This window comes from Saimiri boliviensis, chromosome 9 (genome assembly GCF_048565385.1).
Source record: "Saimiri boliviensis isolate mSaiBol1 chromosome 9, mSaiBol1.pri, whole genome shotgun sequence".
NCBI classification, from domain to species: domain Eukaryota; kingdom Metazoa; phylum Chordata; class Mammalia; order Primates; family Cebidae; genus Saimiri; species Saimiri boliviensis.
The window spans coordinates 15310006-15331259 of NC_133457.1; the positions used below are offsets into that span (position 1 = coordinate 15310006).

Here is a 21254-nt window from a genome sequence, read left to right on the forward strand (position 1 = left end):
CACACTTCTCAGAAGCTGTCAGGGACCTAATTTCTAAGTCTGTTGTCTTTTTCTCAGTTATCCTGTTTCGTGACCTCTTTGCAGCATTAGATATCATTGATTTCCCCTTGTCGAAATCTTCTATTTCTAAAGTACATTGTAACCTTTGGCTCCTCTTTATCCCTGATATTTCTTCCTTTGCCAAGGCTTTTTTTCATTTTCTCACTAAAGCCATCAGAACTTGCTTGCCGTGACCTGTGGAAACATATCAGGGAACTCTCAGGAAGATTCCAGTCTAGGGGGAGGCTGAACAGAGGGACCATCATTGAAGGAAGCAGCACAGTAACAGAGTGAGCACATATCTAGCTTCAGGAATGGTGGCATCAGGTCAGCCTTCCCGGAGCATGTGATAATGAATACTGACAAATCAGCTGGTTTTAGCTAGGCTAAGAGGGAAGTTGTTTTGGGGTGAGAGAGCTATAGGAACAGGCATCAAGACTGCCACGAGATGCTATCACGGTGGGGGAACATGGATGGCCTAAGATCTTGGGTAATGTGATGAAGCGTTGCCAATGAGTAACCTTTACCACCATTTTGCAGATGAGGAAACGGATGCTTAAAATGGTTACATAACTGATCAAAGGGCAGCTAGCTCGTAGCCGGATAGTATTCAGGCTAATGTCTGCTTGACTTCAAGCCAGGTCTCCCTTGCTCCTAAAAGAACGTGGAGGCAGCATGTTTTATATGAATGTGATCCTGTACACAGGCCCTTCAGCATTTTCCTGGAGTCGCATCTTGAGGAGTCAGCTAGTATTTTCTATTTTTTCAGGAAAGGAATGTGCATGTGTGTACGCTTGAGAGTATATATTATTATTTTTTTTTTATCTGAGTTTAAGGTTCTGCACGATGTGCATGCCTTCAGTTTCTTCAGTTATCTTGCAGAAACTGCAGCATAGAGAACCTTCTTTTTATTTGCCAGTTTCTAAAAGTGTTTAAAATGAGTTTCTGATTTTAACTTTGACCCAGCTTTTTATCTCCACTGACATAAAGAGAGCTATAGAGTCGGACTATCATGAATGCTGATTACAACAAGTAACAGTAACCTATAAATGGTGGAAACTCTTCTGCAGAGAAAAACCCAGATTTGCTGCATCTGGTTTGGATGACACAGGTGGATCCCCTGGGACTCCTGGCACTGCTTGCTGCTCTGCTAGCTGTTATCTGTTACCTTCAGCCAGTTTTCTGTGACATTAGATGTGAGCTCTTGATCAGGTCACTTGATCCTAACTCCTGCTGCTATGACCCATTGACTTTACCTTCAGTTAGAATCCAGGTCAGTGACCAACATGTGCTAATATAATTTAAAATTGGCTGAATGCTGTGGTCACATACTTTCAGTGAGGAGCTGTGCTAAAGTTTTTACATTTAGAAGTATCTGAATGTTCTTAGGCCAAATTGCAGATACCCAAGAACTTCCTCTTCCACCAAAGCATAAACTCAGCCCTCTGTTGATTCCCTCTTGATCTTCCTATTCACAAACTTTACAACCCATGAAGATAAAAGAAATCTGAATTTCTGCTACAAATAGATCCAACTCTCGATTATGCATAGACTAGGGGCTGGATTAGGATGGATTATAAACTGATAATGTCCAAACATAGTCTTTGTTTTCTAACCACTTCCCTCAAAACACTTTTAGCAGAGCTTGTGGCAGAATTGGAGTCTGGCATATTGGGCGTGTCTGAGAACTCCAAACTGTCTTCACTTTGTGATTATGCAGGTGAATCATGGGAGCTGCCAGTGGAGGGTGAGATGTGGCATAGGCACCTCGTGACCTCCGATGGATACGTGGTCATACAGTCTTGCCTAATGCCAAACTTTGGGGGCCAAGAAAATGGCCACCCACTATTAGCCTTTACCCTAGGGACTGTATCTGGGTAGTCAGGATGGACTTGCAAGTTTTCACCTGTAATGTTTGGAATAGTCCAGGGTTTCTCAACTTGGCACTCACTGTTGACTGTGTTTTGGGTTTCAGTTTCATGTGGATAGGCTGTCTTGTGCATTGTTGGTTGTTTAGCCGCATCCCTGGCCTGTATCCACTAGGTGCCAGTAGAACCCCATGATTTGTACAACCAGACTTGTCCCCAGACATTTCTAAATTTTCTTGAGAACCACTGGAATGGCCCCTTAATCATAGGTATATTTGAGATTGTTTTGATACAGGAAGAGAATTTAGCTTTCTTGTTGGGATCAAACCTTAACTGTAATTGAATAACTCATCAGCAATAAGTAATCCATATGCTAAGATCTAGGAATGTGAAGTAGGCTTTATTTACTGCTCTGCTGGAACAGTTTGTAGCATAATGATTACCTGCATACTTGTGGGATGCGGTGGGCCTTGGCTACATGCATGGCTCAATTTCTTAAAAGCTAGGATATTGCAATAATTACTGACTGCCTTTGTGTATCAGTTTTTACATGTCTAAAATGAAGGGGAAGTAGTAGCTACCTCCAGGGTTTCTGTTCCCTTAAGAATCAAATACCTGGTGTGAGGCAGGGTGTGACTCAGTGGGAACACTGCGCATATAGGGAGTGACTCAGCTGATAACAGAATAAACAAATGCCTTTGGGACTCAGTCTCCTAGTCCTTCCCCCAGGGCAGGCTCCTGACAGTTTCCCCTGCTTCTCCAAGTTTATTTAAGTCTCTTCTGTACTGAAATGCAGGGCTGCAGCAGGCACAGTAGACCCTTTGCGGAGTGCTCTGAGCTTCCTCAAGTGTGTGGCCCAGCGGGGCTTGCACACGGGACAAATTGGGAGAGGTTTTGTTTCTGATGACCCCTCTGTTGTGGTCACAGGAAGTGGCACTCAGCAATAGAGCGTATATGGGAAGCACAGAGTGTTTCAGTTCTTATTTAGCAGTCCATACACAAGGCTAATCTTTCATGAGAGTGGCACAAAGCTCTGCATAACTCAAGTTCCTTTTTCTCCTGGAAGGAGGTTGAGCTGCCTGAATTACTGAATTTTTTTCCAGGCTGTTCTTCTGCAGCATTGTTTTGGAATATGTGGTCCTATTCCCTGGGGCCAGGCAAGGAAATGAATCCTTGACCTCTTTTTGCCTCACTGAGATGGTGTTTGCATTTCTCAGGCAAGCAGTACTCAGATCTGCAGATCAAGGGGCTTTTAGACCATTAGTAGTTATTCTTTGCTGTGAAGATGGATACAGATTCCCATTTGTGAGAAAACAACAGCTTTAACTGCTTAGCGAAATATCAACCACTTGTATGTTTGTTCAAGATTAGGCTTATGTAGCCAAAGGAAAAGAATATAAATATCCAGAATTTTAAGTGGGAGTAGAAATACTGGATAGAAGTGATTCCCACACACTTTCTAACCCAAAGTGTTGTTATGTTTCCTCCCATTTTTGTTTATTAATTAATCCCTCTTAGAAGGAACTTTGATTTTAGTAAAACACACTGTGGTAATAACTTATGAGTTGAGCAGTTAAACGATTTTATGTTTCATTAAATAGAGCATACAACAATGGAGCAACTGTTTTAGTTGCAAACTTAGTAGGACTTAAGGGTGAAAGGTGCATTTTTATGTAGCTTGAAGATGGTGTTCAAGTTGTATTTGAAATCAAAGACCTTTACATGAGTCCTAGGCTCACACATTGGGATCTGTTGTTGAATGTACATGTCTTTTTTAGACCTTTGGTGATGTTTCACCTGTCTGATGGATTTCAATAGGAGTCACTTAGGTACAGTGTAAGAAAATAGTCTTATGTCTTGCCCTGCCCCAGGGGGGCTGTTAGATGCCATTTCATTATTGTCTTGGATATAATATCTGTATGTAAAAAAATCTGTTAAACACTTGTTTCTAGTTATACTATACACTGTACTTTGATGCTCATGATGTCCTTGGATTGTGTGAAACATGCCAGGACTTGTTTTGTTTTACTCCATGCTTTTTATTTTTTAAATGCAGCCTTACACCTGCTCCCTTCTAATCTTTCTTTGAACTCTATGTGTTACTGCTTTTCTCTTTAGTATTTTCAGCTTCTCTTTCTGTCTAGAGGCTACTTCCCTTCAAACTTTAAACCTGCTCAAAGTTCTTTTAAAACAAAGTAAAAAATCTGTATGCCCGAAAGTTAGACACCCCAGTAGCTATAAACTTGATCAAGCCATTTTTTTAAAATAACAAAAGTAAAAACCCCCATGCTAATGCAGAAGTGGTGACTTCCCAGTTTCAGTGAGCTCATCTTGTTTTGAACTCTCACTATCCCCTGAAAGGAACCAGCGCTCCTTAAGAGAAATAACTGATTTCAGATCAGACACAGGGAAAGTATAAGCTGAGTTGTGACATCTTTGGGTCAGAAAGCGAGGAAGTGCTCAGACCAATTGGGAAATGCTAAAAAAGGACACAGAAGCCCACTTGAGGGCACTCTTAGATCTGGGGCAATTTGGGTATTAATGAAAATGATAGTAACAGATGAAAATACATTGAAAACCAAAGCAAATTCAGGAGTTTATAGTGACATTAAATGTACAGATTACAAAAAGGTAGGATGCAAATGAGAAAGCTCTTGTTTACAGAAGAATGCTGAATAGTAAAGGTAGAAGAAGGGTAGAATTTAGGACATCACCATTTTGCAACCTCAATGTGATAACTGATTCAGGCAACAATTTTCAATTGTGGCCAAAAGCCACTGGGTGAATGGGTGTGGGAGAATAGGGTCTTTCAGTCCGAAAGCATACTCCCTCGTCATTTAGAGTAATAAAAGGTATACCTCTCAGCAAGGAGATCTGGTGGTCGCTGAATGATGAAACTTACCAAAAATGAGATAATTTGACATTGTGTGCCTCCTGATATGATGCAATTAGATGTATACAGCATAGCTTTGTAATAAACTGTATCAAAAATCTTCAGTGAGCAATCAGACAAATTTAGAACATGGAACATTTGATAAAATAACCAGCCTAGATTCTTTTAAATAAATAAATAAATAAATAAATGCCATGAGAAACAAACAAACATGATGGGCTGGAAGCAGATAGTCCTACATTAAAAGAAACCAAAGAGAAATAACACCATGAATGAGTGGTGATTGTTGATTATGGGGAAAGAGCCATATAAATTGTTTTGAGATAGTTGTGTAAATCTGAATACAGATTCTAGATTAGGTGATATTACTGAATAATAATCTTCCCAGAAATATTAACTGTGTGAGCAAGTAAGAGAATATTTAGAGATGCATATTGAAGTATTTAGAAGGGAAGGTTCATGATTACCTGCAGTTTATTTTCAAGTGCTTCGGTACAAGAAAACAAAGTGTTATGTTGTATGTGTATATAAACTTGTGTATTTATGTACTTTTTTGCTGATATATGCATATATGCATACATATGTGTGTATTAGTTTTGAGGGAATGGTTCTGAGCTCAGAGCCCGATAGGTAATAAATGGCTAATAACAGTCTCCCGGATGTCTCTGCTTTTTCTCACTTTTCCTTCTTACTTTCCTGTGGGGTCTCCTCTGTCCATTCTTAGAATTGGTGTTTCTTGTTCTATTTTGGGCCATTTTCTTTTCTCTTTCTCTCTACTCTTCTATGCCAAAGTAGTCATTATTTAAAATATCGTTTGTAGCTCTTGGAGCATTCACAACATTGCTTTCCACAATGGTTGAACTAATTTACACTCCAACCAGTGTGTATAAGTGTTCTCTTTTCTCTGCAACCTTGCCAGCATCTGTTATTGTTTGCCTTTTTAATAATAGTCATTCTGATTGGTGTGAAAACAGAACTACTATTTGACCCAGCAACCCCATTACTGGGTATATATATACACACACAGAGGAATATAAATCATTCTGTCATAAAGATACATGTACATGAATGTTCATTTCAGCACTATTTCACAATAGCAAAGGCATGGGATCAACCTAAATGCCCATCAATGACAGATTGGATAAAGAAAATATGGCACATATACACCATGGAATACTATGCAGCCATAAAAAAGAATGAGATCATGTCTTTTGTAGGAATATGGATGGAGCTCGAAACCATTATCCTTAGCAAACTAACACAGGAATGGAAAACCAGATACTGTGTCTTCTGTCTTCTAAGTGGGAGCTAAATAGCGAGAACTCATGGACACGAAGGGAACAATAGATACTGGGGCCTGCTTTAGGGTGGAGGGGGGTAAGAGGGAAAGGAGTAGAAAAGATAACTATTGGGTACTAGGCTTAGTACCTGACAAATCTGCAACAAGCCCCTGTGACATGAGTTTACCTATGTAATAAACCTTTGCATGTACCCCTGAACCTAGAAGTTTGTTTGTTTGTTTGTTTGTTTGTTTTACAAAAAAAAAAAAAAAATGTTGGCCAGTGGTGGTGGCTCACGTCTGTAATCCTAGCACTTTCTGAGGCCAAGGTGGGCGGATCACAAGGTCAGGAGATCGAGACCATCCTGGCTAACACGGTGAAACCTCGTTTCTACTAAAAATACAAAAAAAATTAGCCGGGCATGGTGGCACATGCCTGTGGTCCCAGCTATTCGGGAGGCTGGGGCAGGAGAATCGCTTGAACCTGGGAGGCAGGGATTGTGTTGAGCTGAGATCGCGCCACTGCACTCCAGCCTGGGCGACAAACCCAGACGCCATCTCAACAACAACAACAGAAAAACAAAAGGAAAAACAAAACATTGTTTAAAACCATCATCTATAAAACAAAATTTTCTTTTCACCTATCAAATATTTTTTTAACACCTGTTACCAAATAGTGTGTATGCTATTGGTGATAAAGCAGTGAAAAACACCAACATTGTCCCTGCCCTCTTTGAGCTCATAGCCTGTTGTTTTGGCATCTGAGCAGCCCCATTTCTTTCCCCTCCTTCCCTGAACATCTCTAGTTTCTGCAGATCTGGGTCATTTGCAGCTGTGGATATTGACGAGCCCAGCTGCTTCACCTCCACAGGGAAGCACACTCATATCTGCTGAGTTCAGTCTTGCCTCACCATAAGCTACACTACCTTGTCATCTCTTATTCTCATCACATTCTGTAGCAATAGCTGCCATTCATTTTGAGCTTTGTGTTGTACCAAACACAGACAGTCCTAATTGCTTTTAAAAATAGTCTTTCTTTTCAATGGAATGTTTGATACTTTGAAAAGACTATATGTAGTATAAGTTAAAGCACAACAAAAGGAACACAGCACCGGCTTGAGAGCAGGCGCTCTTGGATCATTCCTGCTCTTCCTCTGCCATCTGCCTTTCTCTGCCCTGAGGTAACTGTCCTGAATTGTGTTTCTTTTTTCCTCCCTTTTAAAACTAATGATTTTAATCCATATGTACATACATTCCTTTGTAAAAATTATTCGTGCTATATGTAGTCATTTAGGACTTTAAAAACATAATGCTGAGTAGAGAAATTTAAAAAGTGTATCACTTTGGAAAGGAATTGGAAATATTTGGTGAAGATGAGCGTTCACTCACCCTATAGCTAAGCATTTTCACTTTTAGTTGTATGTCCTAGAAAACTCTTGCAGATGCATGCCAGGAAATGTGTACAATAATGCTCATAGAAGCACTGTTAATAACAGCAAAAATGTGGAAATAACCTAGATGATTATTGACAGGAGAATGGGTAAAAAAAAAAAAACATTATTTGCCTAGTGAAATTTTATGCAGCAGTGAAACTGAATAACTACAGTTAGTAACTTTTAAAGCTTCAAGTGGTCCTGACAAGATAGAAGTAATCCTGTTTTATGTTTGAGGATACCAATGCCTAGAGAGCTTGGATAATCTGTCTTAAATATTGCAGATAGTATGTGGTAGAGCTGAGATTTAAATCGAGGTCATTGCCAATTTACAGACTTAATCAATAGAGAATATTGCATTCTGTTGAAAGTATTTTTTTTTACTAGCTTGTCTGTTATACTGTATGGGGAGAGAGCTTTGCATTTTCACTTAACCCAGCAAATGGTTCATAGTAGGTGCAGTATAAACTTTCTGATGAATGACCAAAAATCTTATTTTACACAGGAAGAAAGATGAAGGGACTTAATGGGTTAAGTTCCCAGATACGGTAACCAGAGCACCTGCAACTGGGACCCAACCCTTTGAAGACTCAGTGACTGTAATATCCAACCTGTATGTTAACTTGGTTGCATGTCTCTCTAGTAAATGTCTGGGAGGAGCCTGGCAGAAGTGATGCCCTTACAATGTGGACTGTCATTGACCCTGCTCTCAGGTTCCTTAGCCAGGGGTCACCATCACTCTCCTGGTGGGTAGCAGAGGCCTCTGCTCAGCTCTGTGACTCTCTTACGTATAATGTGAATCTATCTAGCCTGCAGCAGCAAAAGTTCCAGTGAATTTTCTTCCATCTCTTCTGTTTCTAACCACATCATGGTCATGGTTAACTTGTGAAAAAAGTTCAGGTGTGTTTTTTTGTATGTGGTAGAGGTTGCGAAGAAAGAGGGTAGCACTTAGTGCCTTTGGCAAGCAAACCAATATTTCCTGTAGATGTAGATTATTAAGCTACTTAGGTACTTTGGTCCAGTGAAACAAAAATTCAAGATAAAAAGTAAAGCTTAACCTACCCACTTGAGCTTTTAGGTCATCCAGTGCCTGGCAGAACTCTGAGCAGGTACAGGTTTTCGTTAGTTTTATTAAATTGTGAAAGGTTTCTGGACCTTTGCAAACTGATGGGGGGCAGGTCCCTGCAAGCATGACCAGCTGAATTTTGTCAAGCTCTGCATAGAGTAGCAGGAATGTTCAAGTATATTTGAATATTCCTTATAGTGGGATTAAAGTTTGATTCTGTAAAGATCTAAAAGCAACTAACTCACTTAGGCAGACGTCCTTGGAGCTGGCTCTGCCTGTGATTGTCTCTGGTACCTTTGTGTGGCTGCCACATGCTGCTCTCTACCTTCTCAGCAAGGCCTTTCCGGTTCACAGCATCTAACACAGCCAATACCCCTATGTGGCATTCTGTAGTCTTTTACCGTGGTTTGTTTTCTCTTTGTCTTCCTTTGTTGTTTAAAATATTAGGTTGGTGTAAAAGTAATCATGGTTTTTGTGATTACTTAAAATGGCAAAAACAGCAATTACTTTTGCACCAACCTAATATTTTTTTAACTTATTTCTTCTCCTCTCCCCCTATTCTTACATACAGCCCTTCTTAAAGGTAAGCTTTGCCAGACCAGAATTTATTTCTCTTGTTCATGGCAAAATTAGGAGGTCCCAGAATAGAGCCTGCCCTACAGTAGAAGCCCAATGAATATTTATGGAATTTCGGAATGAACTTACTCATACAACTTTGGTCAAATTAAGAATTTCCTTAACTGTCAAATGACGAATTTGTTCAGCACTTCTCGAGTTTGAAAATGTACTTTTATATTTTGAATTGTCACTTTGTGCATAATAGATTAACATATGGAGATATCCTTTTAAATCTCTGGATCACAAAATTAGAATAGTCATAATTCTTGATTCATGGCACATTCTTGTTATGTAGCATTCAGGCAAGGATGGCTTTTTACAGATTTATTTTGTTATTCTTAATGATAATCTCCTTCAGACTCAGTAACCAAAATGAAAGCCAAGACCTTGACAATAAGCAGCTGCTCTTGTCTAGATGCCATCCCCCATGCCATCTCACTGGATACTTTTATTCCATATTAACTGAATCCTGTGTTCTTCAGTCTTTCACTTTCCTGTTTTATGTATTTTTGTAACATCTATATGAATTCCTAAAAGTGTGTGTGCATGTGTGTATGAAGTACGATTTTAAAACTGTAATCTTTTTAATGATTTTTCTATATATTTTATTGACATATAAATATATAAAATTTGATTTAATATATATAATTTTGCCATCATTAATTTTGTTTTGATCACAGTATAGCATTCTGCTATGTGACTGTATCATAGTTAATTCAATTCCCTGTATTTGGGGTATTTCCCCAAATACAGATTTTTGCCCTTGTGAGTCATGCCGAGATGCCTATCTTTGTTGCCAATTGATGGACATTTGGAAGTTTCTCGTGGATGCACACCTAGGAGTTAAATTGCTGAGTCATAGACAATATGAATGTTAAACTTTAGGAAATGATGCCAAATTGTTTATTTTTTTTGAAGATGGAGTCTCTCTCTGTCGTTCAGGCTGGAGTACAGTGGCACGATGTTGGCTCACTGCAACCTCCACCTCTTGGGTTCAAGCGATTTTCCTGCCTCAACCTTTCAAGTAGCTGGAACTACAGGTGCCAGCCACCATGCCCGGCTAATGTTTTGTATTTTTAGTAGAAATAGGTTTCACTGTGTTGGCCAGGCTTGTTTCGAATTCCTGACCTCAGGTAATCCACCCATCTCGGCCTCCCAAAGTGCTGGGCTTGGCTGCCAAACTATTTCTATGAAATGTCTAGTCATGTTTTCTGCTAATTTTTCTGTTGGGTTGTTTATGCTCTTATTGATTTGTAGGACTTCTTTGAATATCATTGATATCTTATTTGGTGTCTCTACTGTAAATAGGGTTTCTAGATTGTGACTTGTCTTTTTTACTTTTATAGTTATATTTCAAGAAGCAAAATTTACCAATTTTAATGATAAAATTATAATTTTCTTCTTTTCTCAATAATGTTTTTTTTAATCTTAAAACTTTTCTGTCCTAACGTCTAGAACAGTGGATTTTAAAGTGTGGTCTGCAGAACCATAGTGGTTCCTAACACCCTTTCAGGGACACTGTGAAGACAAATCCATCTTTATAAGAGTACTGAGATGTTATTTGCCATTTTTGTTGTGCTGAAATTTGCACTGATGGTACAAAAGCCATGATGTATAAAATGTTCAGGTGTTTTAGCACAAATCAAGGCAGTGCACTTAGCTGTTTATCACATTTTATACCTTACTGACGTACAATCTTAAACAATAAAAAGAAAAACCAGAGTTACCAATTGCTTAATAAAGCAATACTAATTATTTTATTAAATCTCAACCATAAGATATGTATCTTTTTAATATTTTGTATGCCAAAATAGTAATTATGTAAAAAGTACATTTGCTACTTAAGGTGATTGGCTGGAGGAATGAACACTTGCATAATTGAGTTATAAGCTGAATTAGATGCATTTTTCATGGAGCACCATTTTTACTTGATAGAATGATAAAGTATAATAATTTGACTTGGGTGTCAGGCAAACATTTTCTCAGAACTGAATGAACTGAGAGACAATTTTCGACAATGATAAAATTCGAGCTTCCAATCTGAAAGCAGAATTTTGGAAAGCTTCTGTCTGCTGTTGTGAGTTTCGTAGCTTTCTGGTATTGACACTGAGAGGAGGGGCAATATTAGTATGATTTTTTTGGTACTGTAGAATAAAAAGTGTTTATAGTTATCAATTTCTGCATGAATGTATTTTCTCTGCATGACCAATACATGATATTATAAAATTAAGCCTAAGTAAAACATCTACTTAAAGGTCAAGACAGACCAAAAGAGTTCAGTGTTATGACATATAAAATATTCATTGATGTGGTTTTAGATCCAAAATTACAGTCATGCTTTAAAGAACCACCTGTTGAGTTTTGTGCTATTAAAGAAGAAAATCCAGAAGGCCATTATTTATATGTATGAGATTGGTGTTTCTTCAACATACTTTTAACCTAAACATTTTGGAAGAGATTGGACATGGAAGTGGATATGAGAATCCAGCTGTCTTCTCTAGGCCAGATGTTGAGGAGATTTGCAAAAATGTAGAATAATGCCACTGCTTGACATAAATTTTTTTGGAAACATTAAAATGTTATTTATGTTAACATATGCTATTTAAAGGTTTTATAACTGTTATAATTTTGATTTCTAATATAATAAATTTGGATAGGTATACACACACAAAAAAAAGCTCTTTGAGGTCCTCAGTAATTTTTTTTTTTTTTTTTGAGACGGAGTTTCACTCTTGTTACCCAGGCTGGAGTGCAATGGCGCGATCTCGGCTCACCACAACCTCTGCCTCCTGGGTTCAGGCAATTCTCCTGCCTCAGCCTCCTGAGTAGCTAGGATTATAGGCACGTGCTACCATGCCCAGCTAATTTTTTGTATTTTTAGTAGAGACGGGGTTTCACCATGTTGACCAGGATGGTCTCGATCTCTTGACCTCGTGATCCACCCGCCTCGGCCTCCCAAAGTGCTGGGATTACAGGCTTGAGCCACTGGGCCCAGCCCCTCAGTAATTTTTTAAGAGTAAAAAGGATCCTGAGACCGAAAATTTCAGAATTCTCGACTAAAATATATTTAGCTATATTTTCTAATAAGAGATTTCGTAATTGTTATTTGCTTATTTTAACATTTCAGCTTTTAAGCTATTAAATATATGTATTATAGTGAACTGTCTATAAATATCAAAAAAGGACACCACATTTTATGAAGAGTAAATAAATTTAAAAATATTCAAAACTTCCCAATTTCATCTTTTTCACTTGTATAGAACACATGTATTTCACTTTGTTTTCTTGAGATTTTTTTTAAGGTTATTTGTTTATCCACCCACCAAATGTGTGAATCACACAAGTAGTAATCCTCATGTCTTTCTCCCACCAGTTTTTTTGTAATGGCCGCCGCCTGTGGCTCTCATAACCCCTGACCCAGAACTCCAGGCTCCATAATTGTCAGGCCCACTGTTCTGGTCTGGAAGGAATTCCCCCATTGTTTAAAGTGTAGGTTACTTATGGTAGTAGGTAGTTAGTGGGCGTGTGTTGATAGATGCTCACTACATCTGTACTGACACAATGCATGATGCCCAGTTTTTTGTGGGAGTGATAGCAGGTAAATTGGGAGAGGTACTCATTTTCCTTTATTTCTATGATCTCTTTTTTGGTCCTCTGACTCTCAGATTACAGCTAAAGCAATTTCCAGTGGGATTTTACACTATTGACCTAATAAATTATTAGCAATGACGGGAAGGGAACTCCATTTTTATTGAATAGCTGCTGTGTGCCAGGTACTTACATGTCTTGTTTAGTTTCTCAGCAGCTGTTTGGCTTTATCTTTTTTAAAATCTATTTAATAGGAAGTGGCACAGAAGAGGGTCACAGGTGAAAAGAGCTAAGAAACAAAACAAAAGGTGTAGCTCAAGATCATGGCAGATTCAAACCTAGTTGTTTATCTGTAAGCATCTCCTTTATCCACCATGCAAGATTGCTTCTATAAAAAGCTGAGTCCCAATAATATTGACTATTTTATACAGTGTGATTACTGCCATTGTTTTGTAAATATGCAGTCAAGGGACTGACCAGTGTTGTACACTCTTGCATCTTTAACTTGTATTTATATATAAATCCTGGTATTTATTGGACCTGGTCATTTCCTTAGGTCAGAGACAAGGAGCAATAGGTGAAAGGGCAGTGGATGTGAAGCCAGATGATTTTATTCTTAAAATACCATGCTTGGTCTTGATAAGCTGTGTCATCTTGCCTGAGTCACTGAGCCTCTCTAGAACCTCATTTATTAATTGGTAAAACAGGGGCAAGAATAGAAGGCCTTTCCCAGTGGCTCCTTGTTGCTGAAAACTTCCAATGAGATGAGAGTTTCTGTGTAAAGCCTTTAAAAACAGGGTACTATACTTATGGGAGTTCAGTACTTGTGTTAGTTAGAAGTCTTAGATCTTGCTATCATGTAAAAATTATGTAAAATATCATTAGTGGTTTTCTCCTTACCCCTTGGCATCTGGCATTGCCTTTTGAGACTGTATCTCTTTATTAGGTTGAGTCATCAGATTGCTGATATTTTACTATTTTTTATCTCAAAAAGTGGCAATACCAAAGTTATTAGTAAAATTACAAATGTTAAAATACATGAATTTGTATCAGTATAGAAGAGAGTATGGGAAAAAGCAAGTAAACCTACATTTTATTGTATTTTTCAAAACAAAACTTTCACTCTAGATTTGTTCCTGTTAATCTCTAGCAACCTGTAAAATATTTTGTGTTGAAGAAATACTAAAGGCAATGAAGCATCTTCCCTATAATGGATGGGACTGATGGACTGATGTGGAGTCAGTTTAATTATGTTAACTGGGATACACACACACACACACACACACACACACCCCTTCACAGTGGGTTATGTAAATGTGTATATATACACACACAGTGGGATATTTTATGTGTGTACACACACACACACACACACACACACACACATATACCCATACACACAATTTTTTTTTTTCATTTCTCTTGTGAATTCTTTCTTTGTGTGGAATACTGGCAAGAAAGTTGTGAGGTATAAAAGTGAATTAGGACTTAAGAAGTTGCATTTTCTTCATTTAGAGAGTCATTTGTTGACAAGAGTCACAGGTTTTAAAAAAGCTCTGCCTTCCCTTAGTTGCAGTGTTGTTATAATTTCTTCAGAAGACAGAACTCCTTTTAAAAAGATTTTCTTTTGTTTACTTTCTTTTTTGGTGGGGGGAGTCTAGGAAATAATCTGGAGCAGATTCTAAGAATGTATTAAGTTTCTGAATTATTAGTCTAGATTTTTAGAAATTACTACATAATTTATAGAAAAACAGTCAATTTAATATTCCTTGTCCTTGCCATTCAGAAATTAAAACAAAAAATGCTCTGAATGTTTGTTATTTAAATGTTTAATGCTCAGAGGGAGGAATCAAGAATTAAGTCAAGGAAAATTAAAACCTAAGACACTAATAAAAAATAAAATAGTAAGTATGAAACCTATTTAATTCCTGTTTATTTCCTTTGAAAATAAATTGTGACTCACCATTAAATCCGTACTAGTGACCTGTGCATTTAATATTTCAGGGAAGACTTCACAGCTGCCTTGCATGAAGTATTTCACCTTTGGTTTCAGTTTTTGTGGAGTTTTAGCATTTTGTGCTTTTAAACCAAACCATCTAGTTTTTGTTTTCTTTCTTCAGTATCTTCGTTCTTTATTAGACTGCCTTTGCTGTGAGGATTACATACATCATAACCCAGCTGCACTGGTTTACTTTCTCATATCAAATACTAACTTTTCTCACTACCCACATACCCATCTGACTGTTTCCTAAAGTAAGTTTACAAATTTTTTAAAATAGGAATTTCCTAATGCCTAATACAAGAACCCCATGAAAGGAAATCATGCCTTATCAAATTAAAAAAGGATATTTACCTGGAAAAGTTAACTAGACTTGGTTTATTACTTGAATTTGGAAAAGTCTTGCTTAGCCGATAACTCTGTGACTCCATCCATTTAAAAAAGAAGAATTTAGGATGTCAACACCACACAAAGCCACTTTCTATAGGAATTGCAAATATTATTTAACTGTATTCGGCATTAAATGGAATTTTCTTACTTACCAATTTTTCCAGTCTCTTAGGTTCTCTGTAGGCAAGATAGGATCAGCAACTGAGTGTGGCATTTGATGTTGAAGGAAATAGATTTTGCTTTCTGCCCGGACTGCTCGTGTTGACCAGTGGGAAGCACTGCATTAGCTCTCAAATCAAAACATTTAAAGTGCTCTCTGAAATATTGACATCTTGCCAAATGCTTGAATGTCAGGTACTACAGATGTCTAGGGTTCTTTGGAGCCCAGTTCTAATATGTGCTTGTATAACTTGGATGTGATTTGGATTTGCTTAGGGTTATAGATTACCAAGGCCTGACTAAATAGTAAATTGTATGAAACCAGCTGTGGAAAGAGACCCAGCAAGTGAGAACTCCAGCCAGCAGGAGGCTACATCTTTCCCATGCTTGTTTATGACCTTTTCCTGTGAAGCTGTTGTAATAATAGCTTCTGTATTTATTGGGAAGTATTTTTAAGTTGTAATTCACATGGCTTCAAACTAACTTTTTGAAAGTTGTTCAAAACCAAAAAATATTTGAGAGGAAAGCATTTGCACGTTTTCTTCTTTCAGTGCCAGGGAAGGAGGCGGGAAAGCTGTTTAAGTAGGTGTTAACCTGAGGGTCTTGATTGGTGCAGGGCAAGATAACTGTCTAATGAGAAGAGATATTGAAAGGACTATACTATCTCCTCTGGGACTTGGGGGATTTGCTCCTCTAGACTTATCCTGTTCTAGGGATGGACTTGATGCATGACAGTGCCTCCTCGACTTCATCTGTTGTCCTGACACATTTCCAGCCTTGAATTGGGGCTTTGGGGTCTCTAATCTTTCTTCACATTACTCTCTTGACTTAAATCTGGTTTCATAACATTCTGTTTCTGTCCTGGGTTGACTCCAATGTCAAGATATTTCCTTCTTTAACATATTCTTTCTGGGGCTCTCTGAAATTATGCTCTGGATTAATACAATCATAATACATCTTTAAGGAGGAAAGACCTGGGTCTCCTATACTCCATCTACTTGAATTCATCCAGTTTAGGGCCTATAACATCGACATTACCCATTTTACCAGTTTCTTTCCCGCTGTCCTAGGGAGGCATGCTCATGATCAATCATGCCTGTTATCATTGTCAAATAATACGAAAACCCTCACAGATCTCCCTTAAGTGTGAGTTCTCCTTATTAGCAGTCATGCAAGTGATACCTTTATCTTCTTATCCAAACTTGTTGGAAATGGTCTGCATTTGCTCTCTACTTTCCCATTCACTCTGTAATCCAGTTCATCCACTCTGCCCTCTGTCCTCAGCACTTCTTCAGAACTGCCAAAGACCTTCTCACTGTGAATTGCTCAATCCAAGTGGACATTTTGAAAGATTATTTTTAGTCTTTGAGGTAGCTTTTTGGGGATTGTGGTAAAATACACATAACATTGACAAACTTAACTCTTTTCAAATGTTCAGTGATGTTAATTACATTCACATTATTGTGCAGCCATCATCACCATCCATCAGCCATCATCACCATCCATCTCTAGAACTCTTTTCATCTTGTAAAACGAAAATTCCATAGTCATTAAATAATAATTCCCCATTTTCTCTTGCCTCTAGTTCCTGGTAACTACCATTCTTCTCTACGAAGCTGACTATTCTAGCTATCTCATAGAAGTGAGATCATATAGTATTTGTCCTTTTGTGACTGGCTTAATTCACCTGGCATAATGTCTTTCAGGTTCATCCATGTTGTAGCATGTGACAGAAATCATTTCTTTTTAAGACTGCATGCTTCGTTGTATGTATGTATATACCACATTTTGTTCACCTGTCCAGTGTCCCTTGGGTAGCCTCCACCTTTTGGCTATTGTGGACAGTGCTGCTGTGAAAGTAGGTGTGCAAATACCTTTTTAAGACCCTGCTTTCAATTCTTTTGGTTATATGCCCAGAAGCAAAATTGCTGGATCGTATGGTAGTCCTTTGTTAGTTTTCTAAAGGAATTGCTGTAGTGTTTTTCCATAGAGGCTGAACAATTTTAGGTTCCCACCAACAGTGCACAAGAGTGCCAGTTTCCCCACATCTTTGCTAACACTTGTTTTCCATTTGTGTGTTGTGTTCTTTTTCTAGTAGTAGCCATTTTAATGGATATGAGGCATTAAGGCAGCTTTTGATGATTCTTTCCTTGGTACTTTGGCATATGGTTCTTGTACCTTTCTGACACTGTTCCTCCATGACTAAGGGCTTGCCCTTAAATGTTGATGTTTTTATTATTATTATTATTATTATTATTTTTTTAAATGTTGATGTTTTATGGATTCCACCCTCTGCCCCATGCTTTTTTGCCTTTCTCTGCTGTTTTCCTGCCCTGTTAGCACTTGTGACATCTCTGCCAGCCTCTCTCACTACCTTGCGCCTCTGTACACTGTTGTTCCTTGCACCTTTCTACCCAGATGCTCCTTGGGTTTTTCCTACTCAGTATGTCCTCCTCTCTGAATTTGTGATAACACCATCTAGCCAGCACCCAGGCTGTCAACCATTAAACACTCTGTCTCATCCATTCCCAGCCAGTCAGTCACCAGAGCCTGGTGATTTTTTTTTTTTTTTTTTTTTTTAAATGCTTAAGTATTTCTTGACTGTTATTACCACCAAACCTCAGGTCATTTTTTGTTTGTGTTCCCTGCCTTCAGTCTGCCTCCCACCCACAGGGTCTGTCCTCTGCTCAACCGTGAGAGGAATCCCTCAAAATACAAGCAGAGCTATGTCCCTTTTGTGGGTCTCTAACTCTTACAAGATAAGTTCATGGTGTTTAATTCGGTACTGATTTCTCTGTAATTTGACACCTCTTCTTCAGCCATTATTTGCCTTGGTCTGTATATCACAGCAACACTCACCTGTTTGAACGTTCTGTGGGTATCTGTGGCTCTTGCTCCCTTGCTTGGGCCTAAGATCTTTCCTCTGGCTAGAATAGCTCTCTGGAATAATTATCTTCTCCTTTCACCTGGCTTATCCTGAATTTGAATTGCATTTTAAAAAATTTCAGCTATTTGTGTACTTCTCAGTCTTTTTTATATCCACATGCCACCTGATCTGTGTATATCTGATATTTATGTACATGGAATCACCTTAAAAATTAAATGTTTACCCTCATCCTAAGTAAAAATAGCTTTCAAGTCACAGATTTTGTGGTTCTTTTAACAAAACTTGAAATAATTACATAGCTGTGTAATAAATTTGTCTGAATTTTGTTTATCCTGAGTGTTTATCATCCCTGTGGAAACACTACTTTCAGATGCAGTTGGCTCACCCTTTCCTATGGGAGGTTTTTCCTGAACTACCCATCCCCTCCCTCCCTGTGCAGGATAAACTCACCTTCCTCTCTATTACCAAGAAGTACTAGTCGTATCTCCATTCATTCTTCTATGCATCTCTTTATCCAGTCAACCAATTAATCATATATTAGTAACCTTCCGTATTAAATACTGTGTGAGGTACACCCAGGAGTAGTGCTTAACCTATTTATGCCTAGTGTTCCATTATTGGAGTGTTAAGCTTTCGGAGTTATTTATATCCTGCTGCTCAAGGTCATTGCCGAGGTCTGATTTTTCACACACAAAATTGCAAGCTGTGGCATCAGTACTGATTTTTGGTTGTCTGTCAGTTGTTTCTGCCAACTAGATTGTGAGCTGTTAAGAGCCAGGGCAGTGTCTTCATTTTGTGTCTTTCGGCACCTGATATTTTTATTCATTGAATTAAAGGAATATAAAAGTAAAGATGTGTTCCTTCCTTAATTTCGTCTTTCTTTCAAGTTTTACTTATACTTGTGTTTAGTAAATGATACTTCTAAACCTTCATAAAGGCCAGAATAAAAGTAAAAAGGTAAAAGTTAATATGTTCTTTTTTATTTTTGAAGGCTTATGATGTGTAAAAATAGACTGTCTTTTATACATACTCAGTTTGCTGTGAAGGAATAGGTTTGTTCATACGTAATCTACTAACTGTTAGAACTTGTCCAGAAAACCTTGAGTAAAATGTGTGTATTTTAACCCAAAACTGCTATTTGGGGTTGTGCAGATCAAACCTGGTCCCATTTTATTGATTTAAAACAATGATTATAGTGTTAGAAGGAGCATGTACTACATTAAAATGACATCGGGAATGTGTATATATTTAAGGGAATATTTATTTTAAGGAGACTTACCCCTAAAATAAATACTGCATTTTGTTAGCTAAAGGGAGAACGGATACTGCCTGAAACTAAAGTCCCTTTCTTTTCGGGTTAACATTCTTGGGAAATTGTAAGGAAAATGTATTGACAGAATCAACTAGCACACAGCTAAGGACTTTTGGTGATCTGGGGTCATGACAGGCACCCTGTATAATGAGATAAATGTCAGTTTCTGGGATTTAAGAGCCTGTTCCAAGAAAAAGAAGCCAAGTTAAATATGGAGAGTATATTCCTATAAATGAGTTAATTTGAGAGGCCCATACACTGCACTCAAGTTGATCGTGTCTACAGTTTCACACTGTGCAGGAAACCATTGACAGTCCCAGGGGCCTTCCGCTCTTACCCCTTGCTCCAGTTTTGAGTGGAGCATCAGCAGCATAAGATGTACACTTTAATATGGCTTAGATCGTGTTCATTTCCAAACACACCATCTGTTCTGTCACCTTTGGCCTTTGTTAGGCTGTTTCCTCATCCTCGCCAGGGCCCTCTTAAATTCCACTTTTGTGGAGCTTTCCTTTATCTTCTTACTGAGAATGAATGTTTTCTTCTCTCTGAATTCCTATAGTGCTTAATTTCATTCTGCTTAGGCCACCCCTCAGGCCTTGTATAGTATCACAGATGGTGATGGCTGTGTCTTCTGATTTTTTTCTTTTTTTGTGGGGGTGAGGGTTTGGGGAGGTGGTATTTTGTTGATGTTGCTTCAGTCTCATTCATGGAGTCATTTGGCTTGCCTGGGGAGTGGAGTGGGCAATTGACTTTTCTGCAGCCTCTGTCATCCATATTGCCAGGCTGTCCAGGATGACTTTTTGAGCTTGGAACATCATCCTTTTGCTGAGAGCAATCTGTGGACACTTGACTCCTAAGACTTAGCTCCACTGAAAAAAGTCTTTTATATCCAAGGTGATTGTATTTCATCAGTGGGGACTCCATTGCTTTTCTTTTTTTCTTCTTCTTATCCAAGAAATGTATATATTTGATAGATCTTTTTAAAAATTTTTCTTGTTAATTTAAACTTTTAAGATTTATCAAAGTTATAAGAAACAATTTTTTAAAACTTAGAAATATAGCAGTCTATAACCTTTTCTTATGCCCTAATAGCTACCTCTTTCTCCTTTCAGCTATTTTTAGATAATAGTGCCTGTATTTCCTGTGTAACTGTAAGTTCTTGGCTTTTGAAAGTATCCGTCGACTTCTTTATGTGGAAGATGAGGATTTAGCTAGCTCACCCTGCATGTTTCCCTTTTATAATTATGTACGTAATTTTTTGGATAAATCAGCATCTTTTATTCACATAACTAGAGCCATGTGAGTTTTATTTGTAGCAGAGGCTTACATTTAGTTTCATCTAGTGACCAGGAGAAACCTTGCTGTCTTGTTGTGTCTAATGAGGGCAGGCTTCCCTCTGGGTTTTGTCTGCCCATTTTCCCATTTATAATTAGTTCTATATAAATGTTATATAAATGTTAGCTATATGTAAACATGCTATATAAATGTTAGCTCTTATGGCCGGGCGCGGTGGCTCAGGTCTGTAATCCCTGCACTTTGGGAGGCCGAGGCAGGTGGATCACGAGGTCAAGAGATCGAGACCATCCTGGTCAACATGGTGAAACGCCGTCTCTACTAAAAATGCAAAAAATTAGCTGGGCATGGTGGCGCGTGCCTGTAATCCCAGCTACTCAGGAGGCTGAGGCAGGAGAATTGCCTGAACCTAGGAGGCGGAGGTTGCGGT

At 38.2% G+C, this 21254-nt stretch overlaps 2 protein-coding genes across 17 annotated transcripts in view; one reads left to right on the top strand and one right to left on the bottom strand.

The window, feature by feature from the left end:
* Window positions 1-21254, top strand: part of MED12L (mediator complex subunit 12L) — a 361238-nt gene that overhangs the window by 153732 nt on the left and 186252 nt on the right. The window lies entirely within an intron of this gene.
* Window positions 1-21254, bottom strand: part of P2RY14 (purinergic receptor P2Y14) — a 62697-nt gene that overhangs the window by 12963 nt on the left and 28480 nt on the right. For 4 of the 8 annotated variants that reach the window (XM_074405504.1, XM_074405502.1, XM_074405505.1 and 1 more), the window contains one exon: window positions 1-21254. This exon is cut by the window's right edge. The exons of 1 other annotated variant lie outside the window; for it this stretch is intronic. The gene's annotated coding sequence lies outside the window, so the exon portion shown is untranslated. 3 more of the 8 variants (XM_074405501.1, XM_074405503.1, XM_003925032.3) reach the window with 3 other exon arrangements.